The sequence below is a fragment of the Canis lupus genome, chromosome 25 (assembly GCF_003254725.2).
Source record: "Canis lupus dingo isolate Sandy chromosome 25, ASM325472v2, whole genome shotgun sequence".
NCBI lineage: Eukaryota > Metazoa > Chordata > Mammalia > Carnivora > Canidae > Canis > Canis lupus.
In genome coordinates, this window is record NC_064267.1 from 23,717,076 (window position 1) to 23,741,056 (window position 23,981).

At 41.1% G+C, this 23,981-nt stretch overlaps 1 long non-coding RNA gene and 1 pseudogene across 1 annotated transcript; one reads left to right on the forward strand and one right to left on the reverse strand.

The window, feature by feature from the left end:
- Positions 1–7,560: 7,560 nt before the first annotated feature.
- LOC112670196 (RNA-binding protein EWS-like) lies at positions 7,561–11,466 on the reverse strand (annotated as a pseudogene).
- Positions 11,467–13,246: 1,780 nt separating this feature from the next.
- On the forward strand, positions 13,247–19,739 carry LOC112669619 (uncharacterized). The gene is made up of 3 exons (XR_003142388.3): positions 13,247–13,506; positions 13,857–14,085; positions 19,490–19,739. It is a non-coding gene; the product is annotated as an uncharacterized LOC112669619 (long non-coding RNA).
- The last annotated feature ends 4,242 nt before the right edge of the window (positions 19,740–23,981 follow it).

Consider the following 23,981-nt stretch of genomic DNA (forward strand, 5'->3'; position numbering starts at 1 on the left):
AACTTTTCCCCGAGTAGGGCTTTATGACAGTTGAGTTCTTTTGAGTCCTTTCGGGTGGCTCTGCTTTTGGCAGATAAAGGATTTTAATCCTGAAATGTCTTGGCTCAAAATAATTCTATGCCAAGGTGGCATATTTTGGGGTGGCATATCCTGATCCCCTTCAGGGTTCACAAAGTGGATTTGGGTTTTAGTACTTAGATTCTCTTATTGGGAGGTTCTTTGAAATCATGTAGGCTATGTAGTTCTGTTTGCTATTTTTAAGTTTGAGCATGAAGCTTTATCTAAAGTTAAGGTGTTCATGTGCTATTATAGCTAGATTATCATATCTAGGCTATTCGCTGCTTGAAAATGGCCTTAAAATCTTTATTCATCAAATCAAGGTATCCAAAATATCATCATAACCAGCTTAATTTAGAGAATATAAAAGTAAAGACCTTATAAAGAAGGTGCTTTAAAAAGGAAAGATAGTCTTCTCCTCTGTTTTGATATGCAATTATATATACTTAATTAAAAATAAACGAAAAAGCAAAGTAGAGCTTATAAAACAATTGAGTTATTAAATATCTCTCAGAACATTAAAGTTACTATTTTGTAGTTGCTTTATGTAGATAGCCAATAGCATTGCGGTTTTGATGAATGAGAATTTGGGATGGAGGTTGCTGTCAGAGACTCTAGCTATAAAATAAACTAGTAAAGAAGGCATTAGGTTTTTATTGCTAATTTACTTCCTTGGTTTTGCATTGCACCAGAGGTAATTCCTCTATCAAAATGTAGTCATAATGCCTGATAGACTTACCTGATATATGTGCCCCAGCTTCAGAATATGTGATGAGCTGTCTTTGTTCAATTTCATTGCATCTTGAGACAAAAGACAATGGGGAAAGGCTACTATGAAATGAAGCTATTTTCTACAGGATGTGTTCCTGACAAGCCATATTGCCTCCCCTACAAAAATAAGGAGAAAATATATCATCTGTTTCATAAACCAAACAAACCAACCAAAACAAACAAACCAAACAAAACCAAACATAAGGTGCCTAAGTGCTACTCTAGCAATGGACTTGTGTGGATAGAAATCAGTTTATCTAAAACATGTATGTATTAGATGCCTAAAAGTTGTGTTGAATGATGGATGGATAAGTGGAAAGAAAATGCCTACTTCCCTGAGCTATTCTCAATATTTCCCATAACTCAATCTTGAAAATGGAGAACAGAGACAAGAGACAAAATATGTGTGTGTGTGTGTGTGTGTGTGTGTGTGTGTGTGTGAGAGAGAGAGAGAGAGAGAGAGGGAGAGAGAGAGGGAGAAAGAGAGAGAGAGAGACTGGGAGAGGAAGAAAAGTGATATAAGTGGAGGTCTGCATTCGAAAGCATGAGAAATATACCTTTACTGGATATTTTGATTGATGTAGTGAGTTATTTCATAATTGCTGCTCCAAGAAAAAAAATGCGACACAATCAAAATATACCCCATTAGGCAGTGAATAGGGGGGAAAAAAGTCTCCAGAGAAGCACACAAATCCCTGCCTGCAGTGAGCCTCTAACAACTCTGAACCACTTAAACTCTCTCATGTGCCAATCCCCCTCTTGGAAGAAGCACATACCAGAAAGACTACCCTTCTTTTTCCCAGCTCATGCTGACACTTCACCTCTTTCTAAATGTACACAGCAATGATATGTCTGAGAGATCATCCGTTGTTAGGGAAAGAAATCTGAGAAAAAGAAAAAAGATCCAATGCAAGCTGGTAAGTATACACATTACATATATAGGGCTTCTTTCTATTCATTGATGGAAATGGAAAATATAGACACATCATATTGAATCCCTTGAAAGAGACATTCATTTTAATGCCTGAGACCTCAGTAGAGCTAAGGCAGAACCTTCCCATGGTGATACGGTTTTTGGCCTCTTGGCTGTTAACGGAATGAGCACTAACCTTTTCCGATAGAGCCTTGGGGCACCAGGTGCTCAGGGAGGGGAAAAAATGGTGGAAGCCATGTAAGTACATTTACCCAATAAATTTGAATTTATTTATTTGCAAGCAGGAATCTGTGATTTGGAAGCTTTTCAGGATAGTGACATTGATTCCTAAAACTAATTAAGCAAGAAGAAATGCATGACACTGAGAAAGGAGGCCAGTCTAAGGCAAACATCGGGCTATAACACAAAGACAAAGGCTTCAGAATTAATGGAAGAAGGTTTCCTGACTGTCCTTGACCTAAGAACTTCACTTCATTTGGCTTGTACTGCTGAATCACACAAATAGAAAATAATCAAAAACAAGGAAAACAGTAATTGCTTTTTCTAATAGTTACTGTTTTGACCTGATGTGAATTAATATTCTTAAACTTCTCCAAGGCACCTTGCATTAGACCAGCTGTGCTTATTCTTCAAAGTCACCACAAGAACAACGCTTCCCATACATATAGAAAAGCTGGTGTTTTATTTTTGTTTTTGTTTCTAATCCCTCAGGTCACCAACGCTAATTTCACAGAAGTTAAACTTTGCTAACCAGCCCCATAACCCTGAGTGAATGGCCTGATACCTATAATTTGGAATATTCATTCCTAAATTGTACTCTAACATCCCTTATAAATGGAAAGTTCTGCGATTGCATAATAACAATAAAGTTTAAAAAAGGGATCCATGTTAAGCTACCAGAATACAATCTGGAGACTGTGGAACATATTTTTCCCTCCCTTACAGAGTTGGGATAAGAATAATCATTGGCAATGTTAGAGTAAACAAAGTAAGTTTATTCACCATAGAAAAATGAGATAATGAATTATAGAGCCCTTTGATATTACAAGTGGCTGAAGATGCATTAAGTCTATTGGCTATTGATTCATTCATTCAGCAAACATTTATGAAGTGAGTGAATGGTAGACGCTAATCAGACAAGCTCTCAAAAACCTATAATATTGCTTCATGGCAAAGCTTTCTCTTATGAAACTGTTTACATAATTGAATTCACAGAGAGGCCTGTCAGATACTCTCTAAACCTTGCCAGCAGGCTAAAAATCTGCTTATCGGATTACAAAACCACAGCCAGATGTAATGTTTCAAGGAAAACATTCTTAGTAGTAATCTTACTCTCCTTTCCTATTGTTTTGAATAGATGACTGGAGATCTCTCAAAGAATAGGATAAAAAGAAAGGAGAAGAAGATATGAGTACTTTGGAAGACTAACTTTTATAAAATAAAAATAGCTAGTTATCTTCAATATAGGAAGGAAACTAGAGAAAACCTCTCTCCTTCATTCTCATAAATATTCCCTTCTGGTCCAACCAGCTGAGAGAACATTGCTGTTTCACCCTTGACGTCCTGACACGGGAGCATGGGAAAGGCACCTCAACTCCTTGCTGGCTCTCCTCATGTTTCTTGTCACAATTGATTTATTAATAACATGCAAAGCTCCCAAGTTTCTAAATTTTGATTGAGTTAAAGGAATTTGAATTTTTCCTAAAATAATATTCTCACTCACTCCTCTGGTAGGCTTTCTCAATAGTGTGAGAAAAGGGTATGGTCACAGTTAGTCCTGACAATTGAAGGTAACCCCCGATTCTGACTGTGGGGAGACCACAGGGCATTTGAAGACTCTCCATCACTGCCAACAACAGCACAAAGACTGAGAAGAGACATCTCAGAAATTTAGTTACCAATCTTTCACTCTTATGTGTCTTAGGACCTCTCATCTCTAAGGGTCAATTAGAGATTGAGGCAGAGTAAATGCTTTCCCACCCAAGGCAGGTCCTGAGGAAACAGCATAAGGCTCTAGTGAAAGTTGAGGAATTCACTCAGTTCCAAATTGACAATAAAAAAGCCACCCAGTGGGGACGCCTGGATGGCTCAGTGATTGAACATCTGCCTTAGGCTCAGGTCATGATCCCAGGGTCGTGGAATCAAGTTCTGCATCAAGGTCCCCAAAGGGAGCCTGTTTCTCCCTCTGCCTTTGTCTCTGTCTCTCTTTGTGTGTCTTCAATGAATAAATACATAGAATATTTTTAAAAAGCCAACCAGTGAAGAATAATGTTTAGTCTAGTCAGGCACACATTTCTGATCAAATCAAAATCTTAAGGATCAAATGTTAACTAACTAGGTGGCAATTACTCTACCAACATGAAGCAAGCTTCCACTTTTCATTCACTGACTTCAAATTTCTTCCTAAAATAGATATAGTATAAGCATATCAAACAGCTCACTGGTATTTTCAAACCTGGCAGGAAATGTGCCACCTGTACCGCTATTGGAACGGAAAAACTGTTATCCCAATTGCCAGTATTTACCAATCCAATAAGTAAATAGCGTAGGCTCGATCTTTATAGGCAGTTAAACTGTACAGTGCTTGATAGATATGCCTGTGTGGCAGCCTTAAAGCAAAACAAAGGACAATGCTGGATAACAAGACAGCTGCAAAAAATTAACTTTAGATCCTGGAGGAGATCGGAGTTTCAGGATCACAGGAGCTCTCCCTGGCAAGAAAGATACCTGTTACAAAAGAGCGTTGGTTATTAAAAGAGCAATAAGCCACCGCAGATATATTTAAAGCATTCCACAATCAATGTGAAGATAAGTGACATAGCCTGAAGATGAGCACAAGAAGATAAGTGAAATCTGTGATTCTACTTTATATTTGAGATTCACAGCCTGAGGCAGAAGAGCTGTGCAAAATACAAACTCCGTCTGAATTTTTGTATCAAAGCCCTATGATTGTCTTCCCATTAGCAGCAACTTGGTATCAAAGGACAGTTAAGGAAGGATATTGGTCCATGCAATCGTGGAGTTTAGGGGGTTAGAACGTGGGTCTTCTAAAAAGCGTATAGCTTCTTTTTGCAACCATTTGCAAAATCCTTGCCAGAAGCAGGAAAAATCTATATGCTAATCATATATCCAATTGGGCTGAAACTTAAGGAAGTTAAGAGGAGAGCACAAATCTGATTCAGAGGGCAAAGGGACTGACATACGAAAAGAAATGATTAAAGGGTTCTAAAATGTCCAGCTCTGCTGAGTAGCCACCAAGAGAAGACGTGACTATCATTGGAAAGTGTCCACAGAGTGTAAACAACAGTCAGAGTCATTACTGAGCAGGAGAAGGAATAAATTGAGGTGAAATTAAGGACAGAGAAATTTTTACTTAATGCCTGTAATGAAAAAAAGCTGCCAGATAGTGAAACATCTCCTCGGGGGAACCATGAGCCATCTTCTCAGGAAGCTTTCAAAGGTCAGACTTCACCAAGAACCAAATGAGCATTTTTCCAGTCCTTTGGATTAGAAAAGCCCTTCATAAAAGAGTAGAATTCTATTTTTTTATAGAAAATAATTGCCTAAAATTCCTCTCAAAAAAGGAAAGATCTGTGATGGGACGACATGGGGAGCTAGTTTGTTTTGTTTTGTTGTTTTTGGTGTTTTTTCTTTCCTTTTTTCTTTTTTTTTTAAATAGGCTCCACACCCAGCAGCATGGAGTCCAGTGTGAGGCTTGAACTCACAACCCTGAGATCAAGACCTGAGCTGAGATCAAGATTCAGATGCTCAAATGGGTGGGCCACCCAGGCACCCCCACAGGGGGCTAGTTTTAAAGGAAGTGAGGTAATAGCAGAATGCTTGGAAAAGAGGTAGGTTGTTGGCCAGCAGAGAAGTGGTAGGAGGCATCGCCAAACTAGACTCTCTAGAAAGACAATCACAGACCTATACTAGTAACGAACTTCTGCAGGGCTTATATGTTGAAGCAATGGCACAGGCATCTTCTTTAGTTCATCAGCACAACTTGATTTTTTCCTAGCAGTGGCCTAAACACTTGGTGGCAACCTACCATTTCAATTCTCTGTGTCCTTAACCTAAGAAGTGTCTAAAAATTCTAATAAGCTGGTCTTTGTAGCATTTTCTATTTTTAACTAACCAGAGTGGTGGCTCCGGATACAAGCTTGCCATCAAGCAGATCTGAATTCAAATTTCAGCTCTAATATTTCCTGTGTGACCACTGGCCAAGTAATATGACTTCTCAATGACCCAAGTTCTCAGCTGAAGATGGGATAATAATATATACCTCTACCAGTCAGTGTTCTTTTTTTTTTTTTAAGATTTTAATTATTTGTTCATGAGAGACACAGACAGAAAGGCAGACACATAGGCAGAGGGAGAAGCAGGCTCCCTGCGGGGAGCCCAATGTGGGACCCAACCCAAGACCTCTGAGCCAAAGGCAGATGCTCAACCACTGAGCCACCTAGGCATCCCTACAGCCAGTGTTCTTGGTTGTAAGAATTAACATGGGGAAACTTAAGCAGAAAAGAAATCTATTGGAAGGTTATTGGAAAGTTCAGAGAAGCAACAGTAGAACCAGGTGGAGAAAATGAATGGAAATTAAGTTGCTTCAAACTATGGGCAAGCTTATGGCACAGAAATTGTCTTGTTAGGTTGTCACTACATAAATTGCTGCCACCACTACTGCTGGATCATACACAACTAGACTCTGCTGTCACTCAATACTAGATACTAGTATCCTTTTTTTTTTTTTAAGATTTCATTTATTTACTCATGAAAGACAGAGAGAGAGAGAGAGAGAGAAAGAGGCAGAGACACAGAGTGAGAAGCAGGCTCCATGCAGGGAGCCTGACGTGGGACTTGATCCGGAGTCTCCAGGATCACGCCCTGGGCTGAAGGGGGCGCCAAACTGCTGAGCCACCCGGGCTGCCCAAGATGCTAGTATCCATCCACTCACCATGAGGTAAATTTTAAGAGATCTCTGCATCTTGTTTCTCTCACTTGAGTCTAATTCCCTACTGGGAGCATTTGAATGGCTAAATCTAGGACACATGCCCATTTCATAGCTGCCAGAGGAGGCAGAGAGGGAGTATCTCACCTTCTTCATCTTTTGTTGAAGACAGGGCTCTGCCTCCCATGGAGATTTCCTCCAAATTAGAAGGCAGATTTGAGTGCTGGGAAGCCAGAAAAAGGACAAACATCTATTCCAGTTCATGTCTTTGCCTGTCAACTTCGCCTAGGTTATTCTTTCTCTAATTAAGTTTCCCCCAAAGTTCCTACCTAACAAAATGCAACCACCCTTATAAAGTCAAAAGCTCACAAACCCTCTCCCAAAAGGAAGACAGGGCACTGGTTCTCACACCAGTTTAAATCCAGGCTCTCTCAATGTCAAGACCTCTTGTTCTATCATAATCACATCTCAGTATCCAGAAACCAATGACAAATCATAACATGAATAGCTCTACTGCTACCATGTTGGGAAGGCAGAGGAGAGAAAAAGGAAACATGCAGGGATCTGTTTAACTCAAATCTATCAGGTTCTGAGTTTAAAGGGGGAGAAGTCAGACAGCAAGAGATGTTCTTACACATTCACCACAAAGAAGGAAATTCAAGTAGGAAGGACTCCATAGTCATTGTATCCACAACTACATTGTATCAGTCTACGTGGTCATTGGGTCCTGGCTACAATTTGCTGTTCAGGGCTTTGTTTCCTGGTAAAGTCATTCAAATCTTTAAATTTCAGAGGGATCTGGGTTTGGGGTTCCTGCCTCTAGGCAATTGCAGTAGCACTCCATTCAACTTTACCTCTGGCTACAAAAGAAGGAGGAATTACCCCAGAACATCACCTCGATGTCACAACCACAGGTCACCTTCATCTTGACACCTAGGATCAAGATGGGTATCAACATCAAAGCCTTCTATTGCAATGGCAGGAGGAGATCAAAATGGTCAGGTCATAATCACAATTTCCCTTTTTTTTTTTTTTTTTTGTTTATAAACATTTGGAATTTTATTAAAAAAAAAAAAACATCACAACCATGAACATTGTTACAGTTAGAGGCCCTCTTGGTTCTCCACAATGATACTGAGCATGCTCACAAGGGGTTCTCATTGTTCAGTCTTTAGTCAACTATCTTTAAAAGAAGGAAAAAAAACTCGGCGCACTACCATTTAACTTGTTTTAATGTTTCTTCACAAATGGTGAAAAATACTAAAGTACAGACAAGGAATAATCATAATGTTGTGGCCAACATTGTAAATATGGAATCATAAATTTAAAACATTTTCTGGTTTAAAAAATAAACCTGCTAGTCCAGGCAGCTCTGCGGGGCCTCTGCGTCTAGCAGGCCGGTCCCTGCGCCCCTGACGGTGCTCGCCTTTATCCAGTTTTCCAGGTCCTCCACGCCGCCTCTTCTTCCTCCCTCTGTTCCATCAAAGGCCCAGGGGGGGATCCCTGGGTGGCGCAGCGGTTTGGCGCCTGCCTTTGGCCCAGGGCGCGATCCTGGAGACCCGGGATCGAATCCCACGTCGGGCTCCCGGTGCATGGAGCCTGCTTCTCCCTCTGCCTGTGTCTCTGCCTCTCTCTCTCTCTCTCTCTCTCTCTCTCTCTCTCTCTGACTATCATAAATAAAAAAATAAAAATTAAAAAAAAAAAAAAAAAGGTCCAGGGGGGCCCACCAGGACCGCCTCGTCTTCGTCCGCCAAAGCCACCTCGGTCCAAGCCCCGGCCACCACGGAAGCCCCCTCTGTCTCCACCGCGGCCACCCCTGAACATCCCACCGGGCCCACCGTGATCCCTGAGGCCACCTCTTCCTCCCGGCAGGCCACCAGGGCCGCCTCTGCCCGGGGGCGGGAAGGGTGGTGGAAGGAAGCCTTCAGGCCTCGGGGCCTTACCCTGGTTGCATTCTGTTCTCCAGGCGAAGTTCTGGTTTCCACACCCCGGATTGGGGCACTGCCAGTCCCCAGCTCGGCGTTGGACGGTTCCTCCTCCAGATGGGTTCTCTCGGGAACCCCGGGGTCCTCTTGGGGGAAGCCACCTCTGTCTCCTCCAAGGCCTCCCATGCGACCCATGGGGCCCCCAGGACCTCCTGGGCCCCCTGGACCTCCAGGGAGTGGCGGTGGCATCCCTCTGCCCTCACGGGGAGGCAACCACCCCGCATGCTGTTCATTGGAGGTTTCTTCTGAGCAAGAGAAACCTTAAGTTTGCTTCCTTGGAAATCTTTCCCATCAAACCACTCCACAGCAGCCTTGGCAGTTGGTGGGTCTTCATAGGATACTGTAGCATCACCTTTGGGCTTTCCTGTTTCCTTGTCCAAGTAGATATGGATCATGGGTCGTCCGGTTCTCTTGTTCATCTTAACAACTCCACACTGCTTAAAGAAGTCAGCCGGATCATCTAGAGTCACATTGTCATTTAAGCCTTGCACATAAATCGCACTGTTGTCAGAGTCTTCATCTGGATCTACAGGTGGGCCTAGATCAAGATCTGGTCCTTCATCCATGGGTCCACCAGGCTTATTGAAGCCACCTCGCTCTCCAGCGCCCATTCCACCGCATCCTCCTCCCCGCCCACCTCTGCTCATGCCTCCACGATCAAATCCCCCTCTTCCCCTGCCCCGGTTATCAGGGCCACTCTTGCTCCGGTTCTCTCCTGGTCCGGAAAATCCTCCAGACTCCTGCCCATAAACACCCATGCTACTGGGGTGGTCCTGTCGGAATGAACTCTGCTGCCCGTAGCTGCTGCTCTGTTGGCTATATTGACTTGGAGCCTGGCTGTAGGATCCAGTTTGGGGGGGATAACTAGTGGGTGGCTGCTGCCCATAGCTGCTTTGTTGACCATAGCTACTCTGCTGTCCATAGCTGCTCGGCTGCCCATAGGTGTTCTGCTAAGAGTAACTGCTCTGATCATAACTAGTCGGCTGTGTAGAGGAGTAGCTGGTAGGAGGATAAGATGGTGGTGCTGTGACTGGCTGCGTGGGGTAGCTCCCAGGTACCTGGGGATAACTGTTAGATAACTGTCCATATCCTAGGCTGGGCTGGTTGTAACCCCCTGTGCTAGATTGAGGTTGACTAGTCTCAGCGGGTTTGTTACCATCCTGTGGTCTTGCAGGTGCGGTGGCTGCTGGCTGCTCATAATCACAATTTCCAATTCAGTGGGACTATTGTTTTGTTTCCCTACAATCACATTCAACCCTTGAGTGTTTGAGGTTCTAACCAACGGGACCCAGGGTCACATGAATAGAAGCAAAAATTCTGCATTAGTTGTTAGGTGTAGTTATTTATATTCCTTGGTTCTAAGGTTCGTGTACTCTAACCAGGAAAAGCACCATAAATTGGTCCAAGAGCATAAAATTGAAAACTTGCATAGAGTACTTTGCAATGTACCTATGTGCCAGCTAGCACCGTAAGTTAATCTTCAGTAGGTTTTTCTATAGAACCAGCTGCTTCTGGATTGTAGGGAACATGTCAAGATCAACAAATAACTGAGTATGAACCCATTGCCTTTGTTGATTCACTATAAATTGAGTCCTTGGTCAGAGCAAAGTTGTGTGGGAGACCATGTATAACTAAGGTCTTCAGTAAAACCTGTCATCAACCAAACTATTACTCATTGATTATAATGTGTAAAATGTTACATCAGGCCATTCTCCTTTCCAGACTTAAAAGATAAAAAATATGGGCTGCTCAGAGTTCCTCCCTGGGGAAGGACTAACTTTCATCACTCCTTCAGGCCAGCCTGCATGGGCTCAAATTGCACAATACACTTCTGACTCCTGCCAGCCAGGGGCTCAGAACACTAAGTCTAGCTCAAAACGCTTCTTCCTCATTAAAGCAGTCATGGGGAACCCTCATGAGGCCAAACGTGTTTGCTCAGTTGTAAAATGGGTTTTAGAAGTGTGTGAGGATAAAATGGGATAAGTATTCAAAGCAGTTAGTCCAGAATCTGACAGAATAAAAATCCTAAAATCCAAGCTGTTATTGTTGCCAAATCACATTTAGGCAGGAACCAATATGTGTGGGCAAGCAAATGAAATCAACTACATGTTTTTCCTAAGTCTACATACTTAAATAAGTATATTTATTTATAATGTTCAATAAATACACAGATGAGTACATGCTTAGCATTCTATTAGTATTAAAATTATGCATTTTAAACCAAATTAATGGGGGCAGCCCGGGTGGCTCAGCGGTTTGGCACTGCCTTCCGCCCAGGGCGTGATCCTGGAGACCCGGGATCCAGTCCCATATCGGGCTCCCTGCGTGGAGCCTGCTTCTCCCTCTGCCTGTGTCTCTGCCTCTCTCCCTCTGTGTGTCTCTCATGAATAAATAAATAAAACCTTTAAAAAAATAAACCAAATTAATGTACACACACACCAGTCTCTTTCTCTTTCTCTAAAGAATTACCTGGGGAAAGTAATACAGATCTGTGATATCAAGTAAGATGAGAAAATTCTAAGCATTTCTGTACACAGATACTTTTTTACATAGATTTTTTTCTATAGAAAAGTTCACTAGTCTTATCCAGGAGGGTACCAGGGTTCTATTTCTTCCCCCAGATCACTAGCCTTTATCCAACTGTGTAACATTCAGCAGATCCAAACTATGGCATTGAAAAAAATAGCCATCGGCAGAGGTCACAGAGCAACATCTTGAAGAGTCAGACTGTAAGTGTCATCTGTAAAGTCTCCACTCTCAGACGATGTCATCATGCCAATTCTATCTCTAGATCTTCACTACCAGATCATTCTTTCTCAAACACTAATATAATTACCATGGAAAAAATGAGCACAAGAGACATCTGGAGAAACTCAGAAACCTGAAGGTGAGAGACTGCTTGTTACACCTCCTCCTACATGATATATTCTAGACCGAAGTTTTTGAGTGTCTCTTATAGCAAGAGTGTTATTTAATCACAATTTCCCCTTCAACGATCAAGTTTTAAAATAACTGAATATTTAATTAATTCTCCAGAGGAATCTAAAATATGCAGAATTGATTAAAGAGTAAAAAATTTGCAGTTTCTCTGTAGCTGTAAACTCATTGAATGCAAACGAAATGCTCCAAAATGCTAGCAGCTTCCACAATCTAAATGATATTGGAAAGTAGAGTTGAATGTTAATTACATCTAGAGGACCTTAGACTAAGACTTCCAGACAGCCCCCATTCTGTTTTTCACAACTAAGCTGTCCCTGAATTTAAAGGAGAGGGGATTAATCATAATCCGTGATTCTGTGAAAATATGTCATTATGCATTTGAAAATGGTAGTTCACAGTCAAATTAAAAAGCTATGTGGTAGATGGTTTTAATGGGTACATGATTAATTTTATATGGTAATTGAAAATTCCACAACAGGAAAAGAAAAATGACATCCTGGTTCCTACCTCTCTGCAATGGAGCAATTTGACAAAAAATTCACGAGACCCATGCCTTGCTGAAATAGTGGGCAGCCTCAGACTGATTACTTATCAAACCAGAATGACAAGAATTAAGGCGTATCACCAGGTAACAAAATAGCCTCTATTTAGGTACTGATTCTGCTTGTTACAAGTTGTAACAAAACAATCTCAATTTTGAGATTCCCTGAAGATATGGCAATGATAATAGAAGAGGAAAGTGCAAAGAAGGATGTAACTAAGTGGTGAAATAAAGAGAATAGTGCTAAATTCACATGCTTTAGTCAAAACAGGAGTAGAAGAGTCAAAGAGGACACCCAGGTCCACAGGAGCAACTAACATATCATAGATGAGGCTATATCGGGATGGACCTTCAACATCTAGGTGGTCAAGCAAGTGTTTAAACAACCATAATAATATAAATATAATGTCACCTCTCTACATAAATGGCAAACAAAAGATTTTCCTAACAATTAGCATTTTCTTTTTGTTTTGTTTTTTAATATTTTATTTATTCATTCATGAGAGACACACACACACAGAGAGAGAGAGAGAGAGAGAGAGAGAGAGAGAGGCAAGAGACACAGACAGAGGGAGAAGCAGGCTCCACACATGGAGCCCAATGTGGGACTCGATCCCAGGTCTCCAGGATCACGACCTAGGCAGAAGGCAGCGCTAAACCGCTGAACCACCCAGGCTGCCCCAAATTAACATTTTCATATAAATGTAGAACATACACATTGAAATTTGAAACACTGGACTTCTTGTTCTAAAAATAAAATGGCAGGGGCATCTGGGTGTCTCAGTGGTTGAGCATCTGCCTTTGGCTCAGGGTCCTGGGATAGAGTCCCTCACCGGGATCCCCACAGGGAGCCTGCTTCTCCCTCTGCCTATGTCTTTGCCTCTCTCTGTGTCTCTCATAAATAAATAAATAAATAAATAAATAAATAAATAAATAAATAAATATTTTTTAAAAATAAAAATAAAATGACAGATCATCTGTCATCATTCATTGTACAGTGAACATTCCAAATTTACTCATCCTGAAAACTTGTTTGTTCCAAACTGTGTCAACACCCAGGAAGGTTGGGTTTTGTCTTAACTAAAATTTCTGGGAAGAAACATAAAACTAATTTGACCCCACAGCTGTCTGCATCATCCTGGTTGGTGGGACTGGGTGGCGCCCAGCAGGGGCAGCAGCCAGTGGATTCTACACAGAAAGTGAGGTTCCAGCAGCTGAACTGGTCGCTGAGGAAATTAATTTACCCAGCACAGATGAAAGCAGCAGAAGCAAAAGACAAAGAGGATCTCCAGAAGAGGGAAGCTGTTTAGTGCAAAAATAACAAAAGCAGGTATGTGGGAGGTGGGGGTGGGGGGTGGGGTAGCAAAAGAGGTTTTTTAAGAGGGAAGGGACCCAGGAATAATGGGCAGAAACAGGAGGGAAGGTACAGTTTAAAACTAGCCAAAGTGGGTTCTTCACCATATAGGTCGGGGGCTGGGTGCAAGATAAATGGGGTAGAAGTGCAAAGCTGGACAGGATGATGTAAAAGCTCGTTACGAAAATTGCCTGTTAGAGAGCACTGAGTGGTATTAGTGGGAGAGTTAATGTGCTGCAAAAACACGGAGTCATTTTGTTTACTTCCCAAATGACACTTAGGAATTCAAGGTCAGGTTTAAATTTGTCTTTTCTTCCCTAAAACAGATGGAAGGGCAAGGATCTTCAGCATCAGTCTGGAATGCAGCTTGTTCGGAAGTCCTGCTGTCATGCTTACGGCAGCCTGCTTTTTCAAGGGAGGCCAGCCAAGCAGGCATTTGTCATGCAAAGAGCAGAGATAGAACAAGATCCACAAAAGGAACATTAAGAGCACAAAATCAGGCCAAGTGGCAATAACCGTGACCTGCTGGGAAGCAGTAGCAGCACCTGGGAGAAAGTGAGTCATTGTGAATACAGGAGCTGTGCGTCACGGGGGGGGGGGCGGCGGGGAACAGAGAACAGCAGGTTTTGCAAACAGCCACCACAGTCACCAAACCCAGGCCATACTGTAGATGGATCTGGGAAGGACTGCATGAAACACACACACATTCTCATACATAAAGAGCTCAGCACTCTTAATAGATATCTCAGAAAGCAAAGTCAGCAGGAAGAGAACTTTTGAATAATTGTATTTTATATCCACAAAGAAATTGTCTCTACTCTATTTTTTTAAGTGGGCTCCATGACCAACATGGAGCCCAACACAGGTCTTGAACTCAGGACCCTGAGCTCAAGACCTGAGTTGAGATCAAGTCGGACACCCAATCCACCGAGCCACCCAGGCATCCCAGAAATTGGCTCTATTTTAATGCTATTTTCTCTCTTTAGGAAATTTCCCCAAAATTTGAATAAAAAATGTTGAAGTATAAATTTAATAGGATTTTCAGGTTATGATTCTATATTTCCAAGACTACTAAATGGATAGATAAATAATAAATGAAAGACTTTCTCCACTCTTACATTCATTCACTCTATTTATTCATTCAACCAATATTTATCAAACACCCAGCACAAGCCAACACTGCAGAGACCTCTGAAGTACAGTGGTGATCCATGTGGGTGTGGTTTCTGTTCCCTTGGAGTTAACATCCCAACAGAGAAGTCAAATACCAATCAAATAATCTCACCATATCATAACCACAAATGGTATGGTTATTCTGTGGTAAAACCAGTGCAAGCTGTGGGAGCACGCAGTGAAGGAACTGTCTCCTCTGTGACCTCAGGAAAGATTTGCTCAAAGAAATGACATTTTACCTAAGTTCCAAAGGATGAGTAGAAGTATCCTTAAGACCTGCCAGTTGAGGCATCATTTTGTTTTTTTGTTTTCAATATAACATGATGTAAGTATCAGGGCCCAGAGAGAAAGATGAGTCAAAAGGCTTTACTGTCCCCTTTATGGTCTCTCAAAAAAAAAAAAAAAAATACTGCACTCAGTGCTTCTAGCTCTCTGTCTAAAGGTGGGATTCTTCCAACATCTTTAAGATTCTGGACATCACTGCAAATGCCCATACCTCTGCAGTGCTGGTGGGTCACTGTATAAAGGAATGGGAAAGGCATTTTGATTCTTTTTATTACCTTCTCTAAGAATTGAAATTGCCAGCCTTTGGTGAAAATCAATCTTTATTCTCTTGCCTTATCCAGGATGCCAAGGAACAAATTTCTCCCGTTTTTTCTAATAATATAAAAAGGCAGGCAAGTGTAATCTCTAAACAAAACAAAACAAAAACATTTGTTTTTGAACACTTGTCTCTGAACAAGACATTCTTATGAAACAAAAGAATGGCTCTGAACAAGACATTCTGAGGGTATGATATTTTCTCTTCTGGGGAAGGGAATTACAGATCTTGGTATAACTTGCTTAAGAAAAACAGACAATAGACACTTTGGTTCCAATTGTTTTCCATAAGAAGAAAACATTTTTGGGGGGGCGCTCAGCGGGGAGCCTGCTTCTTCCTCTCCCTCTGCCCCTCCCCACCTGCTCGTGCGCTAAAATTCTCTCCTCCTCTGTCAAATAAAATAAATAAAATGTTTTTTAAAAAAAGAAACATTTTTTCATAGCAGAAAATGAAGGCCTTCAGGTTTATAAGAGTTATCCTGAGATTTTCCACAAAAATGAGTTATTGGTAAAGGAAGCAAGAGCAAGGAATGGGTATGAATATCCAAGGAATAAGAGATATACATTCAAAGGCCCTGGGGCAGATGACCATGGTGCATATGAGGAGATGAAGAGAAGTCATTGAAGCAGAAGAAATAACAGGATAAGTGGTAGAGATGAGGTTAAAGAGCTGTCAGATGTTACAGGGCTTTAAGGAACAAGGTAATGATTTTAATCTTTTCCTTAAAGCAATAGAGACCCATTGAAGGAGATTTAGCAGGAAAGTAATAACAAATGTATTTTTTAAAGATCACATTTTCTGTAACTTGGAGAAGAGATTCAAGAGGAGCAAAAGTAGATGTACGGAAGAGGTTAGGGGTATAGTAATAGCTTAGGAGGGAGATGATGATAGCTAAACCTAGGATGATGGCAGTACAGATGGAAGAAAATAGATGAAATTAACAGGATTTAGGGGAAGCTGGGTAGCTCAGTCTGTCAAACATCTGCCTTCAGCTCAGTTCATGATCTCAGGGTCCTGGGATTGAGCCCCATGTCTAGCTTCCTGCTCAGTGGGAAGTCTGCTTCTCCCTCTGTTTCTGCCTGCCCCTGCCTCCTGCTTGTGCTCTTGCTCTCTCTCAAATAAATAAAGTCTTTAAAACAAAAGAAATTAACAGGACTTAATCATAGATTGGTTTATAGGTGACAAAGGAGATGGAATTGTCAAGGATGAGTTCTTCATTTTGAGCTTCTTTCCATAAAGGAATGGCTAGTGACAGCATTCACCAAGAGAGTAGACCCTCATACAAATAAGCTGGGCCAGGGGGTGGTAGTGGGAGAAACAATGTGTTTAGCTTAGAAATGCAGAGTCTGCGGTGCTTTGGGGATATCAGGTATATATACATTGTTGGAAAGTAGCATATTTATCCCACAGCTGAGAAATATGGGATAAAGATATTGTACTGGAGTCTTGATGATAGAGACATAAGAACGGATGAGATTGCCTAGGGAGAGAATGTAAAGTGATGCTTTGGGAAGAAGACAGACAGGTAAAGGAGACAGAGAAGATAGAGAGATAGGAAAATCAGAAAAATGGCTTCACAAAGGCTGATGTTTCACAGAGAACTAAAAGTGCCTGCTGGATTAGTGACATGAAGGTTGCTTCTGATGTTAAAAAGAATCATCTCTACAAAAGAGCAGAAACTACTTCAGAGCATGTTGATTAAGGAGTAGAAGGGTGGATAAGTTGAGTGTAGACAACAAATCTTCCAAGAAGTTGGCTGTAAATGCAAGATGAGTACTGAAGAGAAAAGTGAAATGGGGTAGGTCCATAAGAAATATAAATAAGTGGGACACCTGGGTGGCTCAATGTTGAATGTCTGCCTTTGGCTCAGGGCTTGATCCCAGGGTCCTGGAATCAAGTCCTGCATCAGGAGCCTGCTTCTCCCTCTGCCTATATCTCTGCATCTCTCTCTGTGTCTCTCATGAATAAACAAATAAAATCTTACATATATATATATATATATATATATATATATATATATAAATGGGTGACATTTGAACATACCTCAGTGCTGAACAGAGGGATCCACTGAAAGAAGAAAAAGTCGATGGTACCAAAGGGAGAGTGGATTATGGAAGACATAACTTTTCTAAATCAGCAGAAGATGGGATCCTGACCACATGTGTAAGGACCAAACTTAGAGAAAAGGGAGAAGAAAGTTGAGAACATTCTCTCTGATGGATTCTATCTTCTTTGTAAAGAGTAGAGGTTACGCCCAGAGCAAGAGAAAAGAGGAGGGATTGATGAATTGAAGGTTTGAGAAGAATAGTGGCCTGAGATGGTAAACAAGTTAATCAGAGTAGCATTGATAGATTTCCAGATAATGTTTGAAAGACAACTGAAGGGCAGCCCCAGTGGCGCAGTGGTTTAGCACCGCCTGCAGCCCGGGGTGTGATCCTGGAGATCCAGGATCAAGTACCACGTTGGGCTCCCTGCATGGAGCCTGCTTCTCCCTCTGCCTGTGTCTCTGCCTCTCTCTCTCTCTCTGAATAAATAAATAAATCTTTAAAAAAAAATGAAAGACAACTGAAGTTGTCTAGTCATGAATTTGTGGTGGTGAATATCTCCCCCACTGTAACATTTTCTCCCATAGTTCTTCAACCAGAATTAGAGGGACATGCATTGAAATGATAGTTCAAAATCTAAGCTAATATATGGAAGAAAGTAAGGATAAAATAGGCTTATGAGCAGAGAGAAGACAGAACTGTTAATAGAATTGATGCCCACACGAGTTTGAAAGATGATGTTAGTACAAGTAATTGAACAAAAAGTCTGGCTTTAATCAGACAGAGTGAATGTCAGATTTGTGAGTTAGAATTTTTAAGTGTTGGGTGTTTAAAGCTCCAGGGTGTGACTCATGGATTGGATAGAAGTGAAATAGAGAAGAAAGTCATTGGACAGAAAAGGTCAAGAAAATGGAGTCCAAAGTATGGGGTGGGTCATGAGTTTACATATCATAGCAGAGATTGGGGTGAGATGATCACCATTAGAGCAATACAAAACTCATTAATAATCAGAGTAATGAGGAGGTCATAACAATGAATAGGAAGAATGGCTAGTAGAGCCAAAAGGCAAATGCCTCCATGAAGCATGATAATCAACCAAACTGTGGAAGTGATACAGAAACAGCAAGGAGGACACCAATCCTACCTCTAATCCCAGAGGCACATGGGGTATGAAAAATGAGCAAACTCCTGTTCTCCCCAAAATGGCCATGCCCAAGTCAACCCTAGAGTCTTAGCATCTACCTGTCTGGGCCATCTTCTCTCATTCTTCTAAATCTATCATTTCTGTCTATCAAAAGCCTCTGAAATGATGTAATCATTTCTTTAAAATATATACACTATTTATTGCTTGAAAGATTCATTTTTTATTTAACTAATTGAACTCTAAGATAGTTGATGCTCCCTTTATAGATCTAGCAAGATAATCTCAGAAGCAAATTGGGATAATGTTCCACTTTTTGCAAGTCTAGACTGGAGTTTAACTTTTAAAGTAAGACCTTCAAGGAAAACTCATCAGAGACTCATGTTCATAATCTATTCAGCTGGTATATCTGGATTTGATGCTCAATATGTCTGTAATAGCATACTTTCACACTTCCACATCTCCACAGTTACAAGGTCTTAATCATAATGAGTCATAATGAACTCTTCTTTGGTAAGTGGGATTAACATTCCCACATGAACTTGAGATGCTGAATTATTAATAGCCTCCAAGGCTTTTGGTTTTTTACTGCAATGCCTCCAATGCTTTCATAAAAGTTTAAGATCATTAAAATAAAATGTAGGCTCAAAACCTATTTTTCCCAGTGCTGAAAAAAAAAACTAATAATAAAAGGCTATCATGAGCTTCTCTGCAGGTAAATATTAAGGTAATGAAGTTAATAATACTTTAAAAATGTTATTGCATCAGGCGGGGAAAAAACAAAACAAAACCAAACAAAACAAGACAAAACCTCCAAACATTTTGTTTTCACTATGTGACATTTATGGCTCATCAGTATGACCTCTCTGATAGTTTGTGTTGGCATTAAGCTAATACTACTTAATGACAAGTGAAAAATCGAAGTAACTGTATAATTGCCCCTCCAAAAGACATGTGGCTTCACTGGGTTTTGCCTTTTTTTTTTTTTTTTTTTACTAGGTTCATTAGGTGTGATGGTGTAAGAAAATGTTCCTGAGAAACTTTGATCACAAAGAAGATGTCTAGGGGAACCCTGGGTGGCTCAATGGTTTAGTGCCTGCCTTCGGCCCACGGCATGATCCTGGAGTCCCAGGATCGAGTCCCACATCATGCTCCCTGCATGGAGACTGCTTCTCCCTCTGTCTGTGTCTCTGCCTCTCTCTCTCTCTCTCTCTCTGTATGTGTCTCTCATGAATAAATAAATAAAATCTTTAAAAAAAAAACCAAAAGACAAAGAAGATGTCTAAATGCTGAACATCATTAAAAAGGCAAAGAGGTGAGCCACCTGGGTGGCTCAGTTGGTTAAGCACTTGACTCTTCGTTTCAGCTCAAGTTATGATCTCAGGGTGGTGAGATGGAGCCCCACATAGCCTTCACACTCAGTGGGGAGTCCGACTGAGGATTCTCTCCCTCTGCCCCTGCTCCTTTTCACGTGTGCACATGCAGCACAGCTGCAAGTGCTCATGCACACGTATGCACTCTCAAAATAAATAAATAAATAAATCTTTTTTTTTTTTTTTAAGGCAAAGGGAAAGGAGGGACTTAGCATAACTATGTTACCTTCTTTATCTTGGAGGGTAAAATGAAAATAAGAAGTCCAAGAAAAATAAAGTTTCTATGAAGGGATTTCCAGACGAGATATAGATTATTCACAATTTTTAAAAATGGACTTCAGGTTGTGAAAAGGTGAAATGTAACAAAATAGGTAAGGATGAGCTAGCACTATATTTACCAAAGAAAAGCAATCAAAAACATGTTTATTTCAAAAGAAATAGCTTTGCAACTGCTAGGATTGGAATGACAGGAGGTGAGGACATTCAGAGTAGTTGTAGAGAAAAAAAGAATAAAACAAGGAAATTAAGAATCCTAGATCTGCAGTGGATGGAATGCTCCAGAGGAGAAAGCAATGCCAAAGGCTATAAATTACAGGATAGAAATAAGAATGGGAAATACATCATCTTATGAAAAGGTGGAACCTGAGGAGTCAAAGTGGGGAAGAAAAGGGGGGTTCACAGAAAATCTAGGGGTGTAACAATGCCATACAATCATGGAAAAAGAAAAACTTTGAATAGCGAGATTTACTTTTTTTTAAAGATTTTATTTATATATTCATGAGAGACACAGAGAGGCAGAGACATAGGCAGAGGGAGAAGCAGGCTTCCTGCGGGGAGCCCAGTGAAGGACTTGATCCCAGGACCCCAAGATCATAACCTGAGCCAAAGGCAGATGGTTAATCACGGAGCCACCCAGGTGTCCCAAATAGGGAGATTTAAAACAAATAGCGCAAAAGCAGATAGGTGGCAAGACAACTACCATGCTCAAGATACATTTTTAAAACTAATTTTTTAAAAACTGTAACACTGACTATGAAAAGATGAAGTAGGAGGTGACTGGGTTCATCTTGGTGACTCTATTAATTTGCTAGTACTGTCATAAAGTACCACAAACTAAGTGCCTTGAACAACAGAAATGTGTTGTCTCATGATGTGGAGGCTGGACATTTGAGATCCTGGTGTGGATAAAATTAGTTCCTTTAGAGGGCTGTGAGGGAAGGATCTGTTCCCAGCCTCTCCTTGGCTAGTAAATGGACATGTCCTCTGTCTCTTCACCTGATTCTTTCTGTGTGTCTGTCTGTGCCCAAACTTTCCCCCTTTTATAAAGACACCAGTCATATCGAATTAAGGAACCACCTACTCCAGGATGACCTCATCCCAATTGGCTATCCAATTTCATCTGTACCGATCCTGTTTCCAAATAAGGAAACATCTGGAGGTATTGGGGATTAGGACTTCAACATGTGAATTTTAGGACACAATTCAACCCATAACAGCGGTCAACAGGGTTGCCAGCATATTGCCAAGCGGAATGAGATTTCCACATGACCTACACGTTACCTAGGGTCCCCTGCTCTTTGAAATTTAAGTATAATCATATTGGAACCCCCTCATGCCCATCAGATATTCAACCTTTCCCAATACATGAGTGACTTCCCTGGGAACTGATATCGTCGAGGCCAGCTCTTATTTCTGGCTCCTGCTCTGATGCATTCTCCATCCTGCTCTGCAATGATCCAGAAGCACAATACACCCCTTACCTCCTCGATGTTCACAAAAATAAAATAAATAAGAGCCCAGCTCTTAGTATCTATGAAGCTAATGGATGTTACTGGAGATCTGAAGGTCATTGGAAGGGAGAAAGGTGGAACAAATGGGAAGCACACAGTGAACATATTAATTTTTCTGCTATTGAGTGTCCTTTAGACCAATTGACCACTAGGGTCCAATGACAAGGGTACTGCCTCTGATGCCTGAAAAATCTTCAAGCTGCCAAATCAGCCCTGTGTTTCCTGCAGTCCTCCATGAGCTAGAGTGAGTTATCTGAAGAAGAGGAGAGAGGCCCTGCTCCCTACTTGGTCACATTGCTCATGTTGGCCCCAGAGCAGAGCCACCTGCACCCCTGTATTGCAGTGTCCACCCCTTGTGATTACAGCTCTCTCAGCTTCTCTTTGGAGCCCCTCTCTCTGTAAGACTCATTCATGGGTGAGATCCTGTATCAAATCAAAGACATAAATCCTACTGACCCCTCCATTCCTTTTCTCTCTCTCCCCAGGGCCCACCATAAAATGCCTTCACCTCATTTCATGCAGATAAAGTTCTTACAGCCCCACCTATGAGTTCAGGCTTGTCTGATTCCCAGAATAGACTCAAATAGGGACTTCTATTTCATTTATTGAAGTTCCTGAAATGGGAGTTTCAGCAATGAAAAACCAAAAAAAAATTCCTGTCAGAAGGAAATTGAAAATGTAAGAGAAATGATCTAAGGGAGTGAGGATCTGTCCTTTCAGTGTGTCAGAAAACGGGAACCTATTAAAATATGATATATAGAAAACTCTCGACAGATTGCACAAAGGCAAAGATTTTAAAGAGCAAAGTAAATATTCCCAACTGCTAGGATATTCAGCGCGTACAAGCTTGAAAATGCGAAGGTAAAATACTGGAGGAAAATATCAAAAGACAACATCCAAGAGACAACTCTGTCAACAGAGTCAAGACTGATAAGAGAAGAAAAGAAATCAAGCAAGATTAAAGACATTACCTACAGATATTTTAAGTATGCAAGAGGAGAATAAAGGATGATAGAAGGCTTAGGACCTAGAAATAGATTGAAGTTTAGCCAGAAGAAAAGAAAAAAGATTTTTAAAAGGAGCACTGCATGGAATTGTTTCCAGAACAAGTTTCAGAAGAGACTGATTGTAATGGAGCTGCGGTGGATCCTATGGGGCCCTCCCCAGATCCCCTGCAACTAGTGAAGCTACCTCAGCTCCCGGGAGCACTGCAGGTCTTCAGCTGGAAGCTCCTTCAAGGATTCCTCGGTTGGGAAGTGAGCCTCACTCAGGATCACATCCCTTCCCAGGACAGCCTAGATCCCATGATGGTTCAATGCAGGGGTAGAATGGCCCAGCCACTTTGACACAACTATAAAGGGCCGTTCCAGTTCCAGATCCCCAGGCAGAGGGTGCCATTAGGTCTGCAGCCCAACTCCACTTCTCCATCCACCATATTCTTTCCTCTTTTCCCTTTCTTATGTCCTGATACTAAAAAGCATTCCTTAATTAATAGTATGCCCACTAAACTCCATCTCAGAGTCTGTTTCCCTGGGAGTCCAACTTGTAAAGGAGGGTGATTCATTTATATGAATAAGCACATATAAATATAAACTCATTTGCTTATTTGAACAAATTTATATGAGACAATAAAAAATGATTGTTCTTAGTCTATTATGGTGCTATAACAAAACACCATAAACTAGGTAGCTATAGACAACAGTAATTTATTTTTCACAGTTTTAGAGACTGGAAAGTCCAAAACCACAGGACCACAGATTGGAGGTCTGATGAGGGCCAGCTTCTCCATCAATGGTGTCTTTTCCGTATAACTTCACACAGAGGAAAAGGCAAGGGACCTCTCTGGAGCCTCCTTACAAGGGCACTGATGCATTCACAGGGGCTCCACCCTTATGACCTAATTACCTCACAAAGACCTCACCTCAAATTACCACCACGTTTGCAATTAGGTTTTCAACACAAGAAATTTGGAGCAATGCAAACATTTAATCTATTCCAAATGGTGGGAATAAGACACTAAGCAGTGGAAGAACTGTGTTCATAACTTCATTGTTTTATTCTTTAAAACTTCAAGAATTATCTGAGAAAACTTTTGGTTTTAATGTCATATGCAAGAAAAGTCAATAGTTTAAAGAAACAAAAGTATTCCAAATCAAGTGTTAAAGAGAGAGAAGGCAGAAAGGCGGTTAACAGCTGAGGCGATTAACACTGTTGATAATTTTTTTTTTTTTGGTTGATAAATTTCCTATCGTAAAGCCTAGTGTGTATGGTAGAAAGATGATAAACAAGGTGCAATGTTGTGCCCTACAAAGAGGATGGATCTACTAT